The sequence below is a fragment of the Budorcas taxicolor genome, chromosome 8 (genome assembly GCF_023091745.1).
Source record: "Budorcas taxicolor isolate Tak-1 chromosome 8, Takin1.1, whole genome shotgun sequence".
Lineage (NCBI taxonomy): Eukaryota > Metazoa > Chordata > Mammalia > Artiodactyla > Bovidae > Budorcas > Budorcas taxicolor.
Window position 1 is genome coordinate 85,509,392 of NC_068917.1, and position 27,446 is coordinate 85,536,837.

General features: G+C 42.2%; 1 long non-coding RNA gene across 1 annotated transcript; it reads right to left on the minus strand.

Moving 5' to 3' along the window:
• Positions 1-205: 205 nt before the first annotated feature.
• Positions 206-21,939, minus strand: LOC128051993 (uncharacterized). Its single transcript, XR_008199797.1, has 3 exons — positions 21,810-21,939; positions 4,078-4,168; positions 206-386 (listed from the first exon to the last, which is right to left on the minus strand). It is a non-coding gene; the product is annotated as an uncharacterized LOC128051993 (long non-coding RNA).
• Positions 21,940-27,446: the final 5,507 nt, after the last annotated feature.

Below are 27,446 nucleotides of genomic sequence, written 5' to 3' on the forward strand. Positions count from 1 at the left end.
TTGCTGGAAGAATTCAAAAGCTGTTTATCTCATTTAGTAAAAGGGAAAAAAAAAGAAAGACCTGTAATTACTGCATTTTGACCCCAAGGCAGGCAATTACTTCACAAAAGCTCTCCCCAGGAAACCAGACATTAGCCTGGCTAATTAGGCTGACCTCACTCACAAACCCTCTCCTTGAGATCAGTGCTTGGACACCGGAGGCTGCTGCTGGGCGAGGGTCCTGCCAGTCACGGGGGACGAGGTGGCACTGCACCGAGCTGTGTTATGTTTTTTACTACTTTCTTTTATGTATTCCTTGAAGCTCAATCCCTTTCCCAGAGACAGGCTCTCATCAAGAAGAAGGCGCTCCCGAACAGACTGATCTCCTTTATTGCACGAGGAGGAAGCTGGAAAAAAGAAAACAGAAAAGAAAGCAACCAAGGCTGTAAATTCTTTCCCACATAGGAAATCATTCTTTGCCCTTTAGGAAAATGGTTTGTTGTTTCAGCCGTTTAGGCACATTTCCTACCCCCTTTTGTTCTCACACATTTTGGGGGTCAACTGAGTTCTACGAGAGTGTTTTAAATGTCCCCCCTTCTAAAGAATCAGCTATCTCCCAAAGGGAGCCCTGCGAGGTGGGCTACAAAATCATCAGGGCCCTTCTAAATCCATGAAGAAAGGGGACCTGTGAACCTCTGGCTGCCCAGTCCTCAGCCATGTCCAGCAGTCAACATACTCTCACTGGACCTTTAACTCCAGGCAGTCCCAGCAACTGAAATATCAGCAGATTCTCAGGAGCAAAAGAGGAACAGATGATTCTCTTCCAGGGATACCAATGCACAACAGGAAGACTTGAAAGAAGAGGAGATGGTGATTTGGTATGAGTGGGTCTCCAAAAGCAGTCCAAGTCAGCTTGAGCTGGCTTTGCTTAGGGGTCAGAATAGCCAGGGTGTCAGCCCTTTGAGCTCATACCCTAGTGATGGCACACACAAAAAAGTTTTCTTACCCTTGTTAAATAGTAAAGTAAGACTTCAGGACTGAAGCAAGAGGCATCATGACTACGGCAATAAGGAAGAGACATGGGGCTCCACTCTGAATACAGCTAAGACAGCTAGGGATTTACAGCAATGGAGCAGAGTTGAGGGGCTCAGTGGATAGAAAAGTACTCAGCAGAGACAGCAAGGGTAAGGGGATTCTTCCTAAACCAACTTAAGATTCTTGCTGAAGGCAGTCCAGGGTGATCAGATACCAAGGGTGCTGGGATTCTCTCTAAACTGATTAGCAGGATTCTTGCTATTAATAAAACAGCCTGGGAGGCCTCAAGGATGAGGCCTCATCAAGAAGAGAGTTCAGATGAATACTACCAAAGTGTGGTCAAGGAGAGTCTTCATCCATGAAAAGCTGAAAGGTAAAAGGTGCAGGCAGCACCTGGACCTTTTGCCTAATGCTCTTAAAACAAGGACCGGAAGTGGAACGAAGCAGTGCAAGGCCAGGAGAAGCGGGTGGGTGTCCTTCGGTATGCACGTGACTCGGCAGTGCACTGCTGGTTCTGGATGGCAAAGCAGCCAGTCGCCTGGCCAAATGAGATCCAGGAGGAGGAGGAAGGCATTCCGGGAGGGATGCTGAGACAGAATCTCCCTGGCCTCCTACAGATTAAAGAGTCACGATATTTTGTGACTACACTCTGAGAGAGAGCAGTGAGATTATCTGATGGTTCCTCTTGTGTGGCACTTTGAGATTTTCAGAGGCAAGCTCCCAGAAATGTATGGAAAAGCTAAGAGTAACACTACCTACTCATTCTTACTCAAAGGCATCTGAGATGAGTGAATAATTATAAAATGATGATGCCAGCATTTTGAATGACCAGTTTAAAAGCAAATTATCCAATAAAGCCCCAGTTGCATGTTTTGGCCTTTCAGTAGTTCCCAATCTGTCTTTCCCATGAAACTAAGCCATTTAACCCAGGGCGAGATGGCTGAGCCAGATGGGGCCTATGTATGTATATGCAGGTTCTTCCCAGGTGGCACTAGTGGTGAAGAACCCACCTGCCAATGCAGGAGACACAAGAGACACAGGCTTGATCCCTGGGAGACGCGGGTTCTTCTGGGTTGAGAAGATCCTTAGGGGAGGGCATGGCAACCCACTCCAGCATTCTTGCCTGGAGAATTCCATGGACAGAGGAGCCTGGTGGGCTACAGTCCATTTGATCGCAAAGAGTCAGACATGACTGAAGCAACTTAGCACACATGCGCACGTAAACACACCGATTGTGTTTTCCTACCCATAAGCCATTTATTCAAAGTGCTCTTTCCTGTTGTTCCATCCAGTTCAAATATGAGTTTCCCCTCCTACCTAGACCTAACAAATCAGAATCTCTGAGGGAAGACCTATAAGTGCATTTTAACCAGCTTTCCCAGGCAAGACTCTGATGTGAAGCCACCAGCAACCCCCCAGTGAGGAATGCAAGTCCAGCCTTTCAGGATTTGGAAAATATGCTGATATCACCACAGCATGAGGAGATGGTTCATACAAGTGGTGAGTTTGGAGAAGCAAGCAGAAAGCATCCCAGGAAGGGGGAAGCCATGGAGGAAAGGGCAAGGCAGTAAGATAAGCACAGGGGTGGTGGGGGGAGGCAAGGATTCCCACCTGAGTGAAGCAGTGGGGAGGAGGGAAGCACAGATTGGCTGAGCATGGTAGACACAGCACGTTAACTCAATCCAGCATCAGTGCGCATTTTTAAAGCAGGGAATTAACATAAGAAAAGCAGTGTTTAAGAAAGTCTTGTGGGGACAGAGAATACAGCCCGGGATCTGCTCTTCCCGCAGATGGAGGCATGGTTCCTGAATGTGCCTCTTCAATTCAGTCTTGGAAAGGACAGTGTTGTTTATTCAGAGGCCAAGATGTGGTCAATTTCCCTAAGTATAACCACTGAGAGACAGAATACACAAGCAGGCAATGGCCAGACCATATATAAAAATAGAACTCTGACCCACAATCTGCATCACCCACCGAGGATACAGACCTACAGGCAGCCTGCTGTCTATAATGCTTGCAGGAAGTCATACTACTATCTCTAGCCACTGGTCCAGGAAGCCAAAATATAAACTGTAAAAGTTAGTTCAGAACAGCCAGGACTTTATTAGTAACTGACAGCTTCCCTAACTTTTGTCTCTACTTCCAGCTTAAGACCAAAAAGATCTTAGAAGCAAAAGCCAAATTAACACCCCAACCAACTACATAGGAAGCCCCTCTTCTAGTCAGTCCTTCTTGCTTCCCCAGGCCCAGGGCCTCCAGACAGGAACACCTGAAGCCTTTCCTTTTTTTCTACAACTATAAAGCTTTGCAACTCTTCTACCTGTCTTTGAGTCTCTGCCAAATGTGAGTGATAGTGGCTGACCCTCTTGCTGGAGCCAGTTCTGAATAAATAGTCTTTGTTTATTCTCTGTGGGTGGTCTTTGTTTATTTCCACATCACAAACAGTCATGTACATCTCAGCTCATTCAGCAGGAAGATGTGCTCAACCCAAAGACCTGCCCGTTTGAACCATCAAGGTTATTTCTACCATTAATTTGTTTCATCTGCAGGTGGAATATCATGATTGACATTTATTATTTCTACACACATCAATAGACATACCATTAGGCAGCTCTGGTAAGTAAAAGAAAAAGTGGGAACTTAGAAGACATGGATTCTAGTCCCAACTAAGTACCCACTCTGTGAAAATCACAACACTGAATGATTTGGTGGTGAAAAAAGATGAATAATTTGGTTTATGCCTTGAGGATCTTACACATTGATTGAAGGAATTTGAAATTTTTGCTTGTAAATCTATCTTAAAAATACAGATCCCAAAAATGGGTCTGGAAAGAAGTGTTTCGGGTGAGCAGAAGAGAAGTCACTGAATGAACTTGTCGCAGTGAAGGTGGAATGTGAGCGAGGTCTGGAGAAAGGCTATCTTTGAACAGATGGAGAAGAAAAGAACAGAGGTCATTCTAGGAAGGATTCAGAGCCCTGTCAGACTGAACTGTTTGAGGAGGTAGAAATAGTGATTTTAAGTTGAAATGCACAGGACTGCAAATGCTATGCTGTGAGTTTTACCTTTTCTAATTGTTGCTTGGCATCATTTCAGTTTGTCATGAATCCTGTTGTTATTTTTCTTGAGCCTGTGATACAACACTTTTCTTGAGGACTGAAAGAAATACAGAGAATGAAGGGAAAAATCTGACAAAGTTTGACTTATGCATGTGTGAGACTCTGTTTCTAGTAATACTCCTTAAAAATATTGCGTGTGCTCAGCTATGTCCAACTCTTTATGACCCCATGGACTGTAGCCTATCAGGCTCCTCTGCCCATGGAATTTTCCATGAAAGAAGAGTGGAGAAGGTTGCCATTTCTGACTCCAAGGGATCTTCCTGACCCAAGGACTGAACCAGTGTCTCCTGCATTGGCAGATGGATTCTTTACCACTAGCACCACAAATTTACCATTTTAAAGTTAAGTGGTATGAAGTACATTCACATTATTGAACAACCATCCCCAACATCCAGAACTTTTCCTCTTGCCAAATTGGAACTTGATACCCATTAAACAGTAATTCCCATTTCTCTTTCCCTAGCTTCTGGTAACCACTGTCCTCCTTTATGATTTAGCCTCCTCTAGGTACCTCACACAAATGGAATCATATAGTATTTGTCTTCTGTGTCCAGTTTTTTAGCGAGAATTCATTGTATGTATATACCACATTTTATTTATCTATTTACCTGTCAACAGATATTTGAATTGTTTTCATTTTTTGGCCATTGGGAATAATGCCACTATGACCACGGGTATACAAATACCTGTTCAGGCCCTTGCTTTTAATTCTTTAGGGTACATACCCAGAAGTGAAATTGCTGAATTATATGATAATTCTATGTTTAATTTTGGCATTTTCTTTAAACTAACCATACCATTTTCCACAGCACCTGCACTATTTTATGTTATGCCAGTAAAGCACACGTTTCCAATTTTATCTTTTGTTTTTTCTTAATACAAACTTTAATGAGTGTGAAGTGGTATCACAATGTGGTTTTGATTTGCATTTGATTAATGATTAGTGATTTTGAGCGTCTTTTCATGTGCTTTTTGGTCATTTGCATATTTTATTTGGCAAAATGTCTATTCAAGTTCTTCGTGCCTTTTTTTTAATAAAAAGAACTTGGTTATTAGGGGTTTTTGCTGTTAAGTTGTAGGAGTTATTTATAGATTATGGATAGTCACTCATTATCAGGTGTCTCCCACTCTGTGGGTTACCATTTCACTGTTTTCCTTTGATACACAAAACTTTTTAATTTTGATGAAGTCCAATTTATCTGTTCTTTTACTGCCTCTGGTTTTGGTGTCACAGTCAAGAAATTGCTGCCAAATGAAGCTTTTCTATATGTTTTCTTCTAAGAGTTTGATCATTTTAACTCTTACACTTAGATCTTCGATCCATTTTGAGCTAATTTTTGCATATGACATAAGGGAAGCCTCTAACTTCACCCTTTTCCATGTAGATTTCCTGAGCACCATTTGTTGAAAAAAATATACGTTCCCCATTGAGTGGTCTTGACACCCTTGTCAAAAATCATTTGACTTTATGTGAGAGAGTTTATTTCTGGGCTCTCTTCTATATAATGTTAGCCTTTTAAGGTGACTAACAATTATACTGAAGACACAAAGATGTTGTGCGCTACTCCAAAAGAGAAAAATTAAATTGCTTTTCTCAGTAATTATAATGAATTTCCAATGAGAGAAAGTGCATTCCTTATATATTTATTTTTCTATTCAGGAATTTTTTTTTTAACTAAATATAGGTTCACAGGAGATTGCAAAAATCATGCTGAAGTCCCATGTATCCTCCACCCAACTTCACCCAATGCATCTTACCTATATGTAGTACAGTATCAAAACCAAGAAATTTACATTAGTATAATCCCAGATCTTATTCTGATTTCATCAGTTGTACATGCATTCATCTGCATGTACATGTAGTTCTTTACACTTGTATTATTACATGTGTAGATTTGTGTAATCACCATTATAATCATGGACTTCCCAGGTGGCTCAGTGGTAAAGAATCTGCCTGACAATGTAGGAGCCACAGGAGATGCGGGTTTGATTCCTGAGTCAGGAAGATCCCCTGTAGAAGGAAACAGCAACCTGCTCTAGTATTCTTGCCTGGAAAACCCCATGGACAGAGGAGTCCATAGCATCGCAAGGAGTCAGACACAACTGATTGACTAAGCACACACACTATAACCACTAACCTTCTCTCCATTTCTATGAATTTTGTCATTTCAAAAATATTATATAAGTGAAATCATATAGTATGAAACACTTTGAGATTGCTTTTTTTTTTTACTCAGCATTATTACCTTGAGATCCATCCTACTTGTTGCATGTATTAATAGTTGACTAACACTTTCACTTTGTATTCCATGGTGTCAGCTACAAACTGGCACTTGCCGTGGGTGCTCACCATGTATCCTTACAAGGATTAAATCAAACCTGGTGTCATGGTTGCTGATCTTCAACAACCCCTGCAGGGAGTTCAGGGTGGAGATCAGGAATGAGGCACTCTGTTCCAGAAAACTGGCAGAACAGGTCTTCAGATAGTTATATATTTTCAGGAGATAATTTTATAAGCCCAATTCTTGCATCTCTTCATATCGAGAAAATCACTACATTCCTTCATGGCTGCAAAAATATGTGCTTGATTGCATGTACGCTTTCTCTCCCAAAATCACATATATACTGACCTTCCCCCTACCTTTTTGGAGCAATTTCTCAGAGCTCTCAGAAATGCTGTCTCCCGGGCTATGGTCCTCATTTTGCCCCAAATAAATCTTAACTCAGAACTCTTATGTTGTGCATTGTTAAAGTCAGCAATGGTGTGAATATTCCAGTATGTTTACACATTCATCCATTGATGATATTTGGGTTGTTTACAATTTTTGGTTACAACAAATAAAGCTAGTATAAAGATTCCTGTACATGTTTTTGTGTGGACATAAATTTTATTTTCTCTGAGATAAATGCCCAGGAGCGCAATGGCTGGATTATATGGTATATTTAGTTTTGTAAGAAATTGCTAAACTATTTTTCAGAATGGCTATGCCATTTGATATTCCCATAAATAATATCTGAAAGACATCTGGTTTTTCTGAATTATCAACAGCATTTGATATTGTCACTGTTTTTTATATTCACTCTTCTAACAGATATGTAGTTATGTCTCATTGTGATTTTTCACACATATGATTTATAATTTGCTATGTAGCAGATCAACTACTTTGCATTGCTATCTTCTTCCTCCTCTTATTCTCATATTCCCTTCCCTTTCCTTGCTTCACTATTCCTCACAGGATTAAAAAATGTAAAAAAAAAAAAAATACCTTCTGATTTTTTATTGGGTTATATTGTCCTAATGAAGTCTCAGTTTTATCATCCTTTATTTGCTTTAACCATTGGCTTTGTAGTCAGCAGGAAATAAAAGAAAGAAGCAGCTGGCCAGAGGGCTAAGAGGAGGAGGTCTGTTCTTTGTGCCTGTGTATATTCATTTTCTAGTCACAGCTCAAGTTGTTTTGCTTTCCACTGCTCAGGGAAAGAGGGAAATGGAAATGTACTCTCTGTTGTTTAAGCCTCCTGGACAGTAAAACAAAGGCAACTGTACTGCCTTTGTCCTAGATAATGTCACATAACCTCTTTGAGAGCTCTTCAAAAATGATCTACACATTTCAAAGACTTTTAAAATTAGAAAGGGTGCTGGACAAGGCCCTCAAAAAACATTGATTAGGTGCCTACTGTATGCCCTGCTCTAAGAGAAGTCCTAGGTTAGAAATGTGGATCATAATCATTCAGGCTCTCCATCCAGTGTCAGCAGCTATGAGTGAGATGGGTGAAGTGCTTATGCAGAGAAGTGAGCAAGCAGCTGCTGGATTCCTAAGGGCCCAAAGCTCATTGCCTGGGAGTCAGGAAACTCAGTGAGCAACTTACCCAGAGCTTCCCAAGCCTGAGTGAGCCTGAGAATCATGTGGTGTGGCTGCTAAAAAAAAATTCTGTATACTGCCCCAAACAGACCAAATTAGAACCTCTGGAGGAAAGACCCAGGAAGCTGCATTTTATAGAAACTATTCATATGTGTGATGGACTGAAATGTGTCCCCCTGTGTTAAAATTCATATGTTGAAGCCCTAAACCCAATGTGATGATGCATGCGTGCGTGTATGCTAAGCCACTTCATTCATATCCAACTCTTTGTGACGCTATGGACTGTAGCCCACCAGGCTCCTCTGTCCGTGGGTATTCTCCAGGCAAAAATACTGGAATGGGTTGCCGTGCCCTCCTCCAAGGGATCTTTCTGACCAAGGAATCAAACCCGCATCTCTTATGTCTTCCTGCACCGGCAGGCAGGTTCTTTATCCCTGGCACCACCTGGAAAGCCCGTGATGATGCACTGAGGTGGGCTTTTTGAAGGTAATTGGGTTTAGGTGAGGTCATGAGGGTGGGACACACATGGTGGGATTTGTGCCCATTTAAAAAGAGACATAAGACATGCATACACACAGATAAACAACCATGTGAGGACAGAGAGAATGTGGTTATCTGCCCACCAAACAGAGAGGCCTCAGAAGAAATCAAACCTGCTGACATCTTTATCTCAGACTTTCTGCCCCCAGAACTGACATAGCAAGAAGTCACTGTCTGCCAGGCAGGGAGAAAGCTGCCACCAGGAACCGAATCAGCCAACACCTTGATCTTGGAATTTCAGCCTCCAGAAGGGTGAGAAATTAATTTCTGTTATTTGTCACCCAGCCTATGGCATTTTTTTCATGGCAACCTGAGCAAACTAATACAATAATACAATGTGATTCTCAGAGTCATCTCAATTGAGAACCATTGACCCAATTCAGCCCTCTCATTTGACAGGTGAGGAAACTTGCTTTTTTAATTTTAAAATGAATTTATCGAAGAATGGTTTTAGGAAGGCAACATTTGATTCATCATTTTTAAAACGTTCTGTTTCTTTGTGCTGTATAATAAAGGTAATGTAAGAGGGTTTGGAGTTAGAAACTTCTTTCTACTGAAATCCTCTGATATTATAGCACAGTGCAGAACAAATTTTTTAAAAAGTCTCTTCTATGCTTCTCTTTCAAAAGAGATGAGTAACAGACGACGATATAAAAAGCTATTTTTCCTAGTCATTCTGTAATGACTAGGAGCCAGTATTTTTACCATCACAGGCTACAATTTTCACTTTATCCACTTTAATAAGTTCTGTCACCTCTCTGAATTCAACATCATACAATACAAAAGGCCTCATATTATTGCAGAATTTGTACATATTTAGGCAGGTTAAAGAATCTCATCTGGTGCCCCTACATCTAGTTAATAGCCTAAAAGTGAAAGTCACTCAGTTGTGTCCAGCTCTTTGCAATCCTATGGACCGTAGCCTGCCAGGCTCCTTTGTCCATGGAATTCTCCAGGCAAGAATACTGGAGTGGGTTGCCATCCCCTTCTCTGAGGGGTCTTCCCAACCTAGGGATCAAGCCCAGGTCTCCCACATTACAGGCAGATTCTTTACTGACTGAGCCACCGGGGATGCCAGTTAATGGCCCAGTCATGATTAAGTCCAGGTTCTCTGGATTTTAGACCAGTGCCCATTCCACCAACTCAAAGATGACAGATAACATTATATGTATATATTGTGTGTGTGTGTGTGCATGCTTTACAACCCTATGGACTGTAGCCCTCCAGGCTTCTCTCTCTGTAGAATTCTCCAGGCAAGAATACTGGAGTGGGATGCCATGCCATCCTCCAGGGGATCTTCCTGACCCAGGGACTGAACCTGTGTCTCTTATGTCTCCTACATTGGCGGGTGAGTTCTTTACCACCAGCACCACCAACTCTGGTCAGTTGTTTGTGGCTGCTAAGAAGGCTGTGCCAGGATGGATTCTGAGTACAAGTCGAGGCTCAACTGATGTGGGCACCATGACTGGCAGGGGAAGCATGTGAGGAGTAAGAAGCATCATGATACTGGTGGGAAACCCGGACTTAGAGCCCAGCTACCCTGGTTGTTACTGAAGCTCACTGAGAACAGTAGGGTTCAAAGGTGTTGTTCATGATCAGCAGCATCCGCATCACCTGAGAGCTTGTTAGAGATGTACATTCCTGGGTCCTATCCAGACCAACTAGATCAGGAGCTCTGGAAGCAGGCCCCCTGAACCTGTCCTGCTTTTGCACACTACAGCTTAAGAAGCACTGCATTAGAAAATAAAGACAATAATGTCAGTGTCTCCAGATGGTGACCGTGAGAAGATGTCATAAACTACAAAGCAGTTCACAGGCATAAACTAGCGTCCCTCTTCCTAGCTGGAGTCTTGTTCCATGGGCTTGCTCTGTATGTTGTATAGATCATAGTATTTAGCATAGCACCTCTCACATCCACTCCTCTGGTTGTGGGTGGAACAAATGGAAGCCCTCAGGGACCTCCTGAGAATATCAGGAAGCTTCTTCCAGCTCTCATCCCTTACAACCAATGAAATAATGCCAGGGTTATGTATTTTCAGTTGAGGACATCTACACTTGCCAGCTCCAAGCCCGCCTTCTAACCATGTGGCCAGCATTGTGCAACTACTACACTCCTTTATGACAAAACCTTCCATTTTCTGTTAAGTAATGTGTTTGGAAGCTTGAGTGAATCAGAGACAGTAAGCATTTGATTGCTTACATTATTTTGGTTCAAACATGGCTCACAGCCCAGTAGTAATTTATTTATTTTTATATGGTACATTTCTATTTCACTTGGGAATTTGCCACCCCCCATTCCCTCTTCCAGCTGCTCTCCCTTTTCCCACCCACCCCCTCTTGCCACCTTTCTTCCCAGGCCTGCCTCTCCGGTCGGGTGGAAAGTCTGTGAAAGACGCCCCCATCAGCAGCCTCCATGCCACAGACTGTTCTCTGCCACTGCGGTTCGCTCGCACGTTCCGCCGCCCACCCACAGCCTCAGACCTGACAGGCAGAGACCACCTACTGCTGGCCCAACAAAGGCCCACATTTTCCACAAGCGAGTCAGCCTTCTCCGTCTGAGTGCACCGCTAACCATGTGGGTCTGGGTCTGGGCTCATTTTTCCAGGAGCCACCAAGCCCAGACACAAAGATTGTAGAAGGTTTTTGCTCAGAGTCACCCTGGGGAGGAAAGCCAGCAACCTGGACACGACAGAATCAATATGCTATGACAGGTCCCTTGAATAGAGCTGTCCCCTGCCTACCCCACCCCCATCTGCTAAAACAGCCTGTTCTGCATATGTGATGGAAATTGTGTCCTGGCAAAACACTAAAAGTAAATATTTAAAGGGAAAAAAGCACACACAAGGAAACAAAATGCCTTGCGTTTATGTTTCCATGGTCTGCCGCCAAGTACCTCCCAGCCTCTCCCGGCTCGTGTTCAGCATGCCATATGGTTTGAGACCAGTGGATTAAACCCTCCACGGTTGTGAAAAACATCAGTCCATTTGGTCTGGCCTTTCTCTCCCTGCATTTGTTGTTCATTTGCAAGTTTCTCACATCCCTCAGCTGACTGCTGTCAGTGTGTTTACAGGTTTTAGATTTCTGATGGAATCTAAAACACCGCACCACCCAGAGCCTGCTGCAGACCATCTCCAGGAGGAAGGGAGGCAGCCCTGGGGTGTTCAAATGGACTTTTGCAAACAGGGCCCTGGGACATGTGGGACCCAACAAAACACACATTTTAATGTATCAGTGACACTTCCCCTCTGAAACTCAGGCCAAATAAAGAGTGATATTGTGCTTTAGTCCCCACTTGACATCCTCCTGAGACATTGCTGAACCAGGCCTGGAAGGGTAAGTCCTTGCCAGGAGTAGAAAACTGGCCAGCACTGGAGGGGAAGGTGACTGCACCAGGATCGGCTGGAACAAAGCCTTGTTCACTTTTCACTTAGACAAGGAACTAGACCTCTAACTCTTCACATGGAGGGTATAGCATTAAATAGTCATAGGAAATACTCTATACAAGGTCTGACACTTCCTACTACAACTTTGGGAGTGAAAGCACAGCACTGACGTGAAGATTGGGAAGGACAAGCAGATATAAGGGAATGTCTTTCCTATTAAAGAAGTTCAGATAAGTGGCTAGAGCATAATATGCAAGTCCAGATCAGACTTCCAAGCCTTGTGCCCACAACGTTTTCCTACCACCCATCATTTTTTGCCTTCATTTCTAGAGACAGAACCATATGGAGTAAATTCCAATCTTATTTCTCACTCAGTTCTATCCAGTTCACATTGGGATTCTGTTTGATTCAGGCCCTGCAACACATTTAGTTGGTTGTGGGAGATTATTTAGCAAAATTCATAGGCGACTTTCAGCTGTGGATATACGGGTGGGCTAAGGGGCCAACAGATGTGTGCTCATCTTTGAAGACAGAGGAAGACATAATATAAACTCATTGCATTTATTTTTTTGCAGCTTCTAGCCTGGGTTCACAGAGAGGCTATCACTATCCTGATTTGGAAGAATATGAACTACACTTTTTCATTATAATAAATCATGCCTCAAAGTTGCATAATTATTGGAGCAAAAGACTTTAGGGACCTTAAGAAGTCATTTTGCCCACCCTTGACTCCATCCTCACCTCTGTTCCTTTGAGTACTAACTTTCAGCTTGGAGTTTTATAGGACCCTTTTTTGATAAAATGCCCTAGAGCTGCTCAGATAATGAGTGCTGTTTGTGAGACCAGAAGTGATTAGACATTAACACTTGGATATGCCCTGGTAGAAAGGCACAAACTCTTACAGGTAACTTCATGAGCCAATACCACCAACGTTGCTACAAAAGGGTAGAACCACATGGCACAAGACAAAGTAAATCCCAGAATAGGCATAAGAGGCAAGTAAAGGAAAGCACTTAAAAGAAGTGTCCCTGGAAAGGCCCCACTTCAGTCAAAGCCAGAAAGCACCCATCCTCCTGAGGTCACAAAGAGACTAGCAATCTTAACTATAAGAGATATAGAAATGGAGTACAACATTCTTCTGAAAAACATTAATATCTTTTGAAGACTATAAATGTTGCTCAGCACACAGCCCTGACCATAATTCATAGTTTTTGATATAAAGTATCTTTCTTTTCTTTAATTTCCAGATAATTTGTCATTTTAAATTTGCCCTTTTTTTCATTTTAATAGGTACCACCAAATTATTTTCCCAATATGTGTGCCAGTCCAGGCCCCACTGGCATTATAAGACGAGACAGAAGTTTCCCACACCTTTACTGGCATTGAATATTGCCACTAAGTTTTGCCAACCTAATCGGCAAACTATTGGATCTCTTTATTGTTATATAACATTCTGCCTGCTAGTAACATTGGGCATATTTTCTATTGTTTGATACTTACTCATTGAACTGCTCACTGTCTTACTTTTTTCTGCTTAATAATTTATGAAGCTATCAATATTAGGGAGATTAATATTCTATCATCTGTGTTCCAAATATTTTCTCTAGTCCCATCATCTTTCTGTCAATATTTTTGTATTATCTTTGGCCACAAAAAAATATTGAATTTTTATGGAGTTAGACTTGTCAGATTTTTCCCTTAAGACTTTTTAGTTTCCTGCCTTGCTTAAAAAGGTGACCCCTCGGAAAGGCTGAAAAACATTATCTTAAATTCCTGATTAGAATTGCATTAAATGAGGCATTAATTTAGGAAGTTTTATGTTTATGATATTTTCTTCCTCCATAGCAGGGGTCAGCAAATCACAGCCTGTGGGCTGGCTCCAACCCATTGCCAGCTTTCCTAAATAATGTTTTATTGGAACCCAGCCACATTCATTCATTTACATATTGCCTGTGTCTGCTTTTGCACTGCAATGGTAGAGTTCTGTAGTTGTAACAGAGACTCTAGAGCCTTCATAGACTAAAATATGTTATCTGATTGTTTATTTTAATGCTGAAACAAAAGAGTTGCAATAGGCGGTAAGACATAATTCTTGCCATTCTGAATTTCTTGATTACTTGTAGATTTTCTTTAAAATCATCTGCTGACTTATTAGAATTATTTTTCTGGATTGTAAAGTTAATACAAATTCATTCTAGAAGTTAAAATTAAAATCTCCCCTGACCTTCTGACCTAGAGAAACTACTATCACTCTGTTGGTCTATATATAGTGTGGTTTTGTCTGTACATACTACCTGTCACGTGATTACAATTCCTTGACATTTGGCTTGTAGAGATGTCACATTTCTTTTTCTAAAGCAAATTTTCATTCTGGCTGAGCCTGGTGAGACGGCCAAGGTCAGTCCCTTGGGGCCTCTGTCTAGGCCTTATAATGGGATCACCTAAGGACTCTAGGCTATTGTGCTTTTGGAGAGAAGGGCAGACACGGTCCTTGCTTCAGGGTGGTCACTGCTGTTACTAAGAACCGTCAACTAAAAGCACTGTTGCCACTGGACAGCATTTCTTCACCATGGGTAGGCACCACTGCCCCAGATAGTTCCAGGAAGGTCCTCCTCACTGACTACTACCTGAGCCCTGAAGACCCTGACTGCTGTTCCAAAGCCAAGGCTTAGTGACCAACCCTCACAGGCACCTAGGCAGCCATGAAGACTTTACTACTGAAAACTGTTTTCAGTAGATGAAGACAAAGGACTTTGTGATTTACTGAAGTGATTAGGTACAAAGTTCCTTCTGGGAAACATAATGTTAAAAAGCTTTTTCTCCTGAATTATATTCTGCTATGTGCATAAAGCATAATGGTGTTATTGAACATGCTACTTTTGTACTTTTTACAACAGTTGACAGCACAGTGGATTAGTGATGAAGTCAAGTGCATTTCATCCTTATTTTGGTGCCAAGAGGTTCTGGTTCTTCCCAGCATAGTGAATCAGACTGAAGAAATATTTATGAAATGAAAAGTCCATCAAGAAAAGTGTTGGGCAATTGTCTCTGACAAGGGAACAAACACAGCAAAGGCTATGAGTGATTTAAGGATCACAAGCACCCCACGTAGTTCACACTCTTCAGCTGCATGTTGATAAAGCTATTATGGCACAGAATTGCTGCCTGTAGTCACCAGGGATGGGCTGCCTGTCATCATTCTTTTTCATCCAAAGATAAACTACATGATATAGAAGAGATTTTGGAACTGCCTTATCACGTCAATTTACAAAACGTTCCAACAAACTAGAACAGCAGCTATTGTGTGTTCAAAGGCTACTTGTACCAAAAAACCTTGAAATTGTATCTTGCAGCATGCCAGTTCAGCATGGGTACTAACAGCCAAATGTTGCTTCCAGAGAAAGTAGTTTATTTGTGAAACATGCTGAAGAAGTAAATCACCTAACAGATTTTAAGAAGGCAAGTATTTCATTCTTGAACTTGCTTTAAGGTCCTCCTATGTTCCTACTGCTGAAAAAGTGCTGGACTTAGCAAGGGACGCTGAGGAGCAGGTGGAAATTCCCAGATGATAGTGTTATCTTGAAAGCCAATTACAAGTTTTCCCCGCTATCCAAAAGTAGAGCATTCCTATGAAATCTTTTATAGCATGAAGCTAAGAAGTAATTACCTCAGGACATATCTTGCTAATGCAGACATAGAATAATTAGAGATAAAGCACAGATATTCACAACACAGCTCAAAGCTGTAGCAACTTGAAGCTGAGATGCAGAGTGCAGTTCCCTGGGGAGCAGCGTGGAGTACCCACCGACTGTAACAACTCACTGCAAAACAAACACTGACACCGTTTTGCAGTTTTACTTTCTTCCATAAAATGGAAAATCCTCTTCAAATTTCTCTCTGTTGGCTAAAGGAAGTACTAACATAGGTCTTCCGTAAAAGCAAAGTGGTGAAAAGTGAACTTTGGAAGAGCAGGGGATACTTACACATTGTTCCATTTTTAGATTGAACATTTAAGGACAAAATTTTCCTGAAGTCCAAGCAGAAACAAAGATGACCAAGTGAAGGCAACAGTCAAAGTTCTGCTTCTGAAATACTCAGAAACCCTCTTTAAGGTTTCCTGCATACAGCTTTGGTTTGAGTGTTGCTTCAGCTCCCTAAACCAAATCTTCAAGCCCAGGAGATGAAGAGGGGGAAAGACTTGACTTTAGTTGGTTATTAATATTTAGAGCAAGTTTTCTTAACATCTGCACTATTGATATTATAAATCAATAATTCTTCGCTGTGAGCTGCTGGCTGTCCTGTGCACTATAGGATGTTTAGCAGCATCCCTGGCCTCTATTCACTAGATGTCAGTAACATGTCTCCCTTGATTATCACAACCAAGATTGTCTCTAGACATTTCCTAATGTCTCCTAAGGGGTAAAACCTAAAATCACCCTGAAAACCACTGGTTTATAGGAAAGAAATCTTAATAACAGTACAGATGTTTCTTTCTATTATTATTATTATTTTCACTTTACAATATTGTATTAGTTTTGCCATACATCAACATGAATCCACCACGGGTGTACACGTGTTCCCCATCCTGAACCCCCCTCCCACCTCCCTCCCCGTACCATCCCTCTGGGTCATCCCAGTGCACCAGCCCCAAGCATCCTGTATCCTGCATCGAACCTAGACTGGCGATTCATTTCTTAAATGATATTATACATGTTTCAATGCCATTCTCCCAAATCATCCCACCCTCTCCCTCTCCCGCAGAGTCCAGTACAGATGTTTCTAAAGGTACATGAAAACCCTTCAGAAAGATGCTGCTGTTAACTCTCCTCAGGCCCTAGTGACTTCTTCAGAACACAGCACTGACAAAGCTGCCAAATCCACCACACTCCCCACTGACTTCAGTTGGAAACAGGCTTCTGTTTTGCTCACACCTGTGAGCACTGCACCAAGGGGCCTTCTGCCGGTTGACGGTGCTGAGACATCATTGTTACTGTACTGTACTATCCAACTTTAAAAATTTAACTCCTGGACTTCCCTGGTGGTATGGTGGTTAGGAATCTGCCTGCCAATGCAGAGGACACAGGTTCAATCCCTGGTCCAGGAAGAGTCCACATGTCATGGGGCAGCTACGCAGGTGCGCCACAACCCCTGAGCTCATGTGCTGCAATTACTGAAGCTCACACACCTAGAGCCTGTGCTCCACAAGAGAAGCCACACAGTGAGAAGCCCGTGCACCACAACAAAGAGCAGCCCCTGCTCTCTGTAACTAGAGAAAACCCAGCACAGCCAAAACATAATTAACTAATTTTAAATATTAAAAGAAAAATTTTTAACTGCTAAAAAATTTAACTACTCAAGTTCTTAAGTGAATATCGAAATGTTATTTTCATTTTTAAATAAAATTTCAGATGTATCTATGTAACCTGGAAGTTCTAAAATGGCAATATGTGGCCTTGACAGAATATCCATTTACAAATGTGTGCGTTCAACATTAGGTCAAAATTCACATTCAGGCCACATGTCTGAGAATAAGCTGCCTGAAGCAGGACCAGGGCTGGACCAGCAGTGAGCACTGTGATGGGGTGTTCAACAAATGATTCGCTTGGCCAGTTACATGGGTGAGCATTGAAGTCATTTGCAGTATCTTGGTCTTAACATTACTTTGTGATGAACTTTCCTATTTAGAAAACAATGCGGTCTTATTTAATCATCCCCTCAGAAACATTCCTGTAAGTAAAATTATGGCATCAAAAGGCCGGGACACTTTTATGCTTTTTTATACCTATTATTGTGTCCTCCAGAGAAATCCCATTTGCACTATCAGCAGTGAGGGTCTTGGCAGACCCTAAATTTATCATTTTTTCAAAGAACTTTATTATTATGACAGGGGAACATCATAACTTCTTTTAATTATTTCACAATTCTCTGGTTTAAGAAAAAACAACAAAAATTACACAGTGTCAAAATGACCATTGATTACTGTTCCTTTAATTAAGCCCCTGATGACACAGTTGAATTACAGAAAGGGCACATGAGATATGAAATGTACACAGCTTCAAACTCTAGAGTGACACTTGGCATGGTGAGACGCTTACATTGAGGGGGATGTGGGAACTGAGCTCTGTTAGGGAATAGCAGATGCTTATCCCCCAAATACAAGTTCATTGAGTGAAAGAGCAAATAAACTCGGGAGATTTTCAAGCTGCCTTGTTTGAACAAGATTTTTACACAAACTGGAACTACTCATGTTATTTTAACTTCTTCCACACTCTTTCTTAGCCAAGTATGAGCAGTCAAATTTGCAAAGTTCTAACTCACATGTGATATGACTGATTTGTAATACTTACTGAGTTGCTGCCATGTCTCATAGATGTCAATTAATCCCATTCAGTCTTTGAAACAGTCTTGCCAGGTAGATAACATCTCTATGATGTGAATAAGGGACTTGAAGTTTTAAAACTTGAGGTTCAAAGCTATTGAGTGGCAGAGCTGGAATTCACATCCAGTTCTGCCTGATTCCAAAATTTGTACTCTTTTATTTCCCATACCATATAGTGTACAAATATCAGTCTCAAATATTCATGTTTCCTCATGAATCCTCCCTCCCCTTAAGAATGAAAAACACATGATTCTGTCCAACTTGAGTTCAGAGAGAACTATTGAACTTATTTAATTATTTTGATGGCTATTATAGAACACCATCATGTACAGATATGAGAGTTGGACCATAAAGAAAGCTGAGCGCTAAAGAATTCATGCTTTTGAACTGTGGTGCTGGAGAAGACTTTTGAAAGTCCCTTAGAAAGCAAAGACATCAAACCAGGCAAGCCTAAAGGAAATTAACCCTGAATATTCATTTGGAAGGATTGATGCTGAAGCTCCAAGGCAGAGGATGAGACGGTTAAATAGCATCATCAACTCAACGGACATGAATTTGAGCAAACTCCAGAAGATAGAGGCTTCTCCGGTGGCTTAGATGGTAAAGAATCTGCCTACAGTGTGGGAGACAATGGTTCTATCCCTGAGTCAGGAAGATCCCTGGAGAAGGAAATGGCAACCCACTCCAATATACTTGCCTGGAGAATTCTATGGACAGAGGACCCTGGTAGACTACAGTCCGTGAGGTCACAAAGAGTCAGACAGGACTGAGCAACTAACACTTTCACTTTCCTGGAGATAGTGAAGGACAGGGCAGCTTGTTGTGCTATAGTCCATGAGGTCACAAAAAGTCGGACACAATTTAGTGATTGAACAACAATGGAACACCTGGTCTCTTTTTGTCCCTGTTTTATAATGGGGGGAAAATAGGTAGGAATAAAAGGGGAATCGGAGAAGGCAATGGCACCCTACTCCAGTACTCTTGCCTGGAAAATCCCATGGATGGAAGAGCCTGGTGGGTTGCAGTCCATGGGGTCGCTAAGAGTCGGACACAACTGAGCAACTTCACTTTTACTTTTCACTTCCATGCACTGGAGAAGGAAATGGCAACCCACTCCGGTGTTCTTGCCTAGAGAATCCCAGGGATGGGGGAGCCTGGTGGTCTGGCATCTATGGGGTCACACAGAGTCGGACACGACTGAAGCGACTTAGCAGCAGCAGCAGCTGCAGCAGTGCAAAGAAGCACAGCATATTACAACAGAAAGCACGCAGTCCCTTGCTCTCTTAAAAAACCTCTTGTTTTCAGTTTGTGTCACAGCAACATGACATGGGCAGAGCCTGGCCTACGCTGTCATTTCACGTTCCCCCTCTGAGAACATTTGAAAAAGTGTAATCATTTGTTCCTTCCCCAATAGGACTCTTTCTGGCTAAAGGGCAGACTTAGCCTCCTGGGTGGTGTTGCTCTGATGCCATCCTTCTGTGGTTATTTCTGCCTAGCCCTCACAGGCCCTTGCAACTAAAGTCGGCATTACTGAATGACCCTAAAATTCAAGTCTCCAGTGAGTACTAAGAAAAGACAGGCGTTTGAATTTCTGTAGTTAAGTTTTATAGACGAAAAGGACACTGAGCATCCCATGACATGCATTCTAATTCCAGAAAAGTCACTTTTACTCATGTGAACCTGAGGGATTTCTGTGATATTCCAGGCAGTTTACTCTTGTGAAAATCACATAGCATATACACGTCTTGGCCCACGGAAATGACGAAGTCTCATGTAAGGCATTTTAGTGCTACTCATAATAGCACTTTTCACCATTTATTAATAACAGATTCTATATTTGACTCACTTTTGTTTCTTTTCTAGCCTCACGTTTTCCAAATTTTCCCCTCCCCCCATTTAGAATGTAAGACCCATGAAGGCTGGGATTGGGGCACTTAATTAATTATTATATCCCCAGAGCTCAGAAAAAGGCCAGGCACAAAGTGCATATTTGACAAATATTTGTTGAATGAATTTATGATAATCCCTCTTGGGAATGAACAGTGTAGCTTGTAAATTTTTATTTCCTGGAAAGCTTTTAAGAGAAGGGCAGGCAGGGACTTATCCAAATGAGTTTAGCGATAATACTACTTGGAAGACAAGACTAGGACCAAGGAACTCAGTTACTTAGGATCCTGATTCTATGGTTTTATGGCTCTTTGTCTACTGCTGGTTTCACTGAGCCTGCCCACTCACCATGTTCAAGTCACGGGTCAAAGTTTTCCATTAAAATGTGTAAAACTCTGGCTCAGTGAATCTTAAAAACTTGTCATAGACTGATCCCCTCCTCAATTATCCCTGGGGAAAAACTGCTCTTATTGATCATACATTTAGCTACTGGCCACTCTGATACTCATGAGGCACTGATGCTGCCCAGGACTTTCCTAAACAGCCTTCAACTTGACAGACTGGCTAAGGTCTTTCCAGGATCCTAGTGACTAGCTGCCAATGGAATCCAGGGCTGCAATATTTAGTTAGCATTCAGCTTGTACATTCTGTCCCCTCCTTCTTCCCTCCAGGAAAACATATGGTGAGAGCTGCTTTTTTTGGAGCAAACTCTTAAGGGAAAACAAGCTTTTCATCTTAAAAAAAGGTTCCAGGAAACCCTCCTTACTGATTTCTAAGGAAATCACTCTAGAGCTTAATTTTGCATTTCCCATCAGAGTAATCACTTCTGTTACTGGAGAAAGTGCTAACTGACAAGGATTTTGAGACAGCAGTGGGTGGGCTTTAGTGCCCTACCTGCAGGTGTGTGCACACATACTTGTGTATACAAACCAATGTATATGGTATACTTAGTGATCACTGCTCAAGAATAGTCTGTTTCCTTTTCCAAAAATGTTAAAATCATGACATTGCTGACAGCTCAGCTGGGCAATATCTGATGAAGTTCTTGGCCCTGGAAATGCCAGGTGTTGATGCCTCCAGCCTCCATCAGCACCTCTGAATATGAAAGGGTCTCAGTGTGTATGTGTCAGTGTGGAGGGGCAGGGAGTGCACAAGCAGGAACAGAGGGGAAGACAAGTGTGGGTTCTATGGGTCTTTACTTCCTTTGCTTCTCCTAACAAAGGCAGGAGTCAAATGCCAAGGCCAGAGCTGGGGGCAGCCAAGCCTAGCATCAGTCCTGAAGACAGGAATGCATTTGTAATTACTGCAAATGTTAATTATGTTGAAACAGAATCGGGCCAAATTTGCCCTGGGTATGTGGATCATGTCCCATAGGAAAGCCCTGTTTCTCTTTTTATTTGCAGTGTTTAGTTTTGTTTTTCTTAAAAAGTAGATGGAGGTATAAACAACACAGTTTTCTTTTTCTTTCCCCAGATGCCTGCAATATCAGCTCTTTTAATACAAGAGCTGATACAATACAATACAAGTGAAAGAAAGTATTCTTTCACTTTCTGAGAGCTAAGACATCTCTGCCTGGGCCCAGGTGTGCCAGCTCTGAGAGGTTGCCAGGTGTCATCTCTCAGTCATTACCTGAAGGGGAGCTCAGTCCTGGTTCTCCCTGGAGCACCGAGCTGTTCAGAAGGACAGCTCTTCAGGAAGGGAGAAGCACGTATCGTTGAGCACGTAGACTCTGCAAGGCCGTGTGGGAGAAGCGGTATCAGGCGCCGCAAACTGCAGGAAATGGAGAGAAAGGTCCACGTGGAGAATTTAGCAACATGTCTTAGGAGCAAAGAAGCAGCACTGAGCATTTGACAGCTTCAGTTTTTATCAGAAGGTATTACACACTTTGGCTTTTATCATAGTTCTCCCTGAGATAAAAACCTTGATGCCTTTCCAAATAAAAAAAACAGAGCCAGAAGTCAGAGAAGGGAAAGCGTGTATGTGTGTGTGTTCTCAGCACAGATTTTGAGAAAACCCAGGAATATCTTCAGGTCTCCACTTACAGTTTTCTGCCTCAGGTGACACACAGATCTCATCTGCTTCTTTATTTCCCTGTCCAGTGTTTTCTAGGTAGCTGGCTAACAGGAAACTTCAGTAAATCAAATTCAAAGTCTCAAACCTGTGGGGTACCTCTGGGAGAATGAGAAAAAGTGCACCCTATGAGCAGACCCAGATCCTCACCAGAGCACACGACTTTGCAAACAGAGCAGGCCAAAGTCTAGCCCTGCTCCTTTGGGGGCCATTTGTATCATGCTTCGGTTGTAGACGTAGGCAGAGCAACACTCACCAACTTGAAATTGGGGCTAAGAGAGGGAGAAGGCATGACTTTTCTTTCAGCTTGGGATGCTACCAGCTTGGGATGGCCCCTTCAAAGAATTCCAAAGCGTGGAAAACTGTTCTTCAGTTACCACCACAGCTGTGGTCTTCAGTTTCCTAGCTCAGTGGTCAGACTCCACCTGGCTTTCTCTTTGCCTTCTACCCATCGCTTGCAAACAGTCTTACAGTGGAGCTCTGGTATCCAAAAGATGCTCCATAAATATTTGGAGTTGGCTGAATGGCCTGGCTACCGAGCACCCTCCGAGGATATAAGCATTTCCTTTGGCAAGCTTTCTTCCCACTGCTGGCTTCATTGACCCCTTTGTTTCAGAGGATTGCATGCAGGGGACGGCTCGCTGAGATGCATCCCAGGTTTCATGAAAATCCACAAATAACAACAGATGAGGTCTTAACATAATTAGCATAATTCATATCATTCACACTCCCAAAGAACAGAAAAAGAATCCTACTAAAATAACAGACCAAGAGAAATTTGAGTTTGTTTCACCCTGGCAAGACTTAAGATCAGGTTAGAAGAGAAATAAATGTCTCTAAGGCAAGAAGTGCTAGTGACCTCTCACTGGTCCTGGAGGTAATTCAATCACGCTCCACAAGAACCCTTCCTCCACCACCACTCTTAGCAGTTGCCTCAAGAGCCTTCAGCACAACTATAGTAGGTATTTTTTGTGGTTTTCCCTGAAAAACATTAAGCTCAGATATGATGGGACAAACGGCAAAGACGTTTACTGGCTACAGAGAATCTTTTCCTTTTCTGCCTAGAGCAACTCCTCTAAATATTAAGTTGTTGATAGAAATCACTGCAACAAATGTAGTTTTTAAAACAAGACCAACTCTGCAAACACAGGCTCAGACCTTGGTACTATGCCATATTAACCCCTGAGCCCACTGCTTATTATAGCTTTAAATTTTAAGCCATATTGAAATCTGGCTAATCACCTCAAGGTTATACAAAATTATGAACATTGTTATGAATAAAGAAGCAACAAATCTACTCTTCTCTTGGAAACCAAGCATTATTTTCACAGCATGTTTAAGGATTTAAGCATCAAACAGATTGATTTACTTTTTAAGATAAAAGTGGTTATTCCAATAACCATATCTTGATACACTGTCTAGTCTCCCCCAAATTTGCCTTCCCTCTGGCGTTAGCATTGCTGTGTGAAGTTGTTCTCGACAATAAGTCACCTGAGAAACAAAAGTTTCCTATATATCTTTTGAGGTAGAATTCTCCCAGAGAAACACAGTTAGGCTGGGGACTCTATAAAGACTGCTGCCAAGGTGATAGACAAGCACCTCTGGATGTGAGAGACTTCCTCATGGGCCACTGGGGAAAGGCAAGGGCCACAGAGCCTGGGCATGCTTCCAAGAAGAGAGAGGAACTTGCTGAGACATCCAGGATGGAGGGAAAACAAGATGAAACAGAAAGAAGATGCAAGCAGGCCCATTTCTCAAGTAGGAATATCTACCCTCAAGGACTTATGAACAATAGTGACAAAGAAGGTAGACAAGGAAGGAAGGGAGGGAGACAAACAGGAAATAGGAGATGAGTAATTCCACTTTCTCTGTCTCGTGTTATCTTCATACAACCTGCATTCCAAAAGGTAATGTCTCTCTTTTTCCATCTTCGTGTTCCTAATGGAGTTTTTATATACACTTTTTGGTGGTTCTTGAGCTAAACCTTACATGATTGGATCTAAGGCCCCACCTACACAGAGTTGGGCAGATCCATTTCAAGATAAGAATCAGAAGAAATCAAGAAACACAGCTAACTAGGAAGTCAAAGAAGAAGAGAAAATGAAAAAAAAAAAATTTAGCCTTCATTGCACATAAATGGAGGCCAGAAATGCCACGCTGAATATAGATTTCTTGGCAATTTGTAATATTCTCATTGTTTATTATTTTTGTTAATATCTGTCTATTCCCTATAGGTACTGCTAAGTCACTTCAGTCGTGTCCAACTCTGTGCGACCCCATAGACGGCAGCCCACCAGGCTTCCCCGTCCCTGGGATTCTCCAGACAAGAACACTGGAGTGGGTTGCCATTTCCTTCTCCAATGCAGGAAAGTGAAAAGTGAAAAGTGAAAGTGAAGTCGCTCTCATGTCTGACTCTTAGCGACCCCAGGGACTGCAGCCTACCAGGCTCCTCCATCCATGGGATTTTTCAGGCAAGAGTACTGGAGTGGGGTGCCATTGCCTTCTCTGCCCTATAGGTACAAGCAGTTAACAAATCTTGAAACAAACCAAAATTGGCAAAAGGGTTATGAGATTTATTCTGGAGGTCAAAAAAGGTATATCTTATCTCACTGCTCTTTTGTACAATCAGGAGAGAGAATCCTGAGAGGAAAGCAGATGAAAACAGATTAGAAAGAAAGGTAACCCCTTAAGTTCTCTGGACAAAAATAAACAGAGGAAATGTAAATTCGGCTTGGGGAGAACTGTTTCTAAAGAATTAACCTCCACGATAGTCACTTTCCTCCTGATGTCAAGTCATAGAACTTCCCAATAGATTTTTTTGAGTGCTAAGCATATGATCACTCAACTAGAGCCAGACATCCTTGAATGTGAAGTCAAGTGGGCCTTAGAAAGCATCACTATGAACAAAGCTAGTAGAGGTGATGGAATTCCAGGTGAGCTATTTCAAATCCTAAACGATGATGCTGTGACAGTGCTGCACTCAATATGTCAGCAAATTTGGAAAACTCAGCAGTGGCCACAGGACTGGAAAAGGTCAGTTTTCATTCCAATCTCAAAGAAAGGCAATGCCAAAGAATGCTCAGACTACCACACAATTGCAGTCATCTCACATACTAGTAAAGTAATGCCTAAAATTCTCCAAACCAGGCTTCAGCAATACGTGAACCCTGAACTTCCAGACATTCAAGCTGGTTTTAGAAAAGGCAGAGGAACCAGAGAGCAAATGGCCAACATCCACTGGATCACTGAAAAAGCAACAGAGTTCCAGAAAAATATCTATTTCTGCTTTATTGACTATGCCAAAGCCTTTGACTGTGTGGATCACAATCAACTGTGGAAAATTCTGAAGGAGATGGGAATACCGGACTACCTGACTTGCCTCTTGAGAAATCTGTATGCAGGTCAGGAAGCAACAGTTAGAACTGGACATGGAACAACAGACTGGTTCCAAATACGAAAAGGAATATGTCAAGGCTGTATATTGTCACCCTGCTTATTTAACTTCTATGCAGAGTACATCATGAGAAACGCTGGGCTGGAGGAAGCACAGGCTGGAATCAAGATTGCTGGGAGAAATATCAATAACCTCAGATATGCAGATGACACCACCCTTATGGCAGAAAGTGAAGAAGAACTAAAGAGCCTCTTGATGAAAGTGAAAAATGAAAGTGAAGTCACTCAGTCATGTCCGACTCTTTGTGACGCCATGGACTGTAGCCTACCAGGCTCCTCCGTCCGTGGGATTCTCCAGACAAGAGTACTGGAGTGGGTTGCTGTTTTCTTCTCCAAGACATCTTCCCAACCCAGGGATCGAACCCGGGTCTCCCACATTGCAGGCAGATGCTTTACCATCTGAGCCACCAGGGAAGCAAAAGAGGAGGGTGAAAAAGTTGGCTTAAAGCTCAACATACGGAAAACTAAGCTCATGGCATCCAGTCCCATCACTTCATGGCAAATAGATGGGGAAACAGTAGAAACAGTGGCTGAGTTTATTTTCGGGGGCTCCAAAATCACTACAGATGGTGATTACAGCCATGAAATTAAAAGATGCTTATTCCTTGAAAGGAAAGTTATGACGAACCTAGACAGCATATTAAAAAGCAGAGACATTACTTTGCCAACAAAGGTCTTTCTAGTCAAGGCTATGGTTTTTCCAATGGTCATGTATGGATGTGAGAGTTGGACTATAAAAAAAGCTGAGCACTGAAGAATTGATGCTTTTGAACTGTGGTGTTGGAGCAGACTCTTGAGAGTCCCTTGGACTGCAAGGAGATCCAACCAGTCCATCCTGAAGGAGATCAGTCCTGGGTATTCATTGTAAGGACCGATGTTGAAGCTGAAACTCCAATACTTTGGCCACCTGATGCGAAGAGCTGACTCATTTGAAAAGACAAAGATTGAGGGAAGGAGGAGAAGGGGACGACAGAGGATAGATGGTTGGATGGCATCACCAACTCAATGGACATGAGTTTGGGTAAACTCTGGGAGTTGGTGATGGACAAGGAGGCCTGGCATGCTGTGGTTCATGGGGTGGCAAAGAGTCAGACACGACTGAGCAACTGAACTGAAGCATATGTTGGATTATGCAGAGCTGAGCTATAGTAGCTTTCCATCATACTTCAGGTTCTCAGGATAGCTTGTTAGTTATCACTGAAGTGACGTCAAGAACACCCAAGTTTACCAGAAGTGGAATTAATTTCCAGTGAAAATTTTCAGTGAACATTACAAATTTCTAACTGCCACTCTCAACCAGTTGTCTTTTGTTCTACATCTGTTAACATTAGCTATTAAGCTCCTGCAAGTGTCATCCTTATATGATAATTATAAATGTAAGGATGATAATAACAGTAATAACAATAACATTAACATTTATTGAACATTTAATATGTGCAAGGCAGTACTTTGTGTGCTCTGCATATAGTAACTTATGCCTCACCAAATCCCCTTAAAGGAAAAAAACCACTCTCATTTTACAGATGAGAAAACTGAGGCTTAAAATAACTCAGCTAGTTAGCCAGGAAGCCAGATGTGCTTGTACAGCTCCTAACCTCAGAAACCAAGAACATCTAAACACTAAGCATCCTCCATCAAATACAGATTCTCCCAGACCACCCACACTCCTGTGGCTTTTGAAACATTTAACCCCATGCACTCCTTTCTTCAAGTAAAACCTTGCACAGAAACCCCAAATCTACA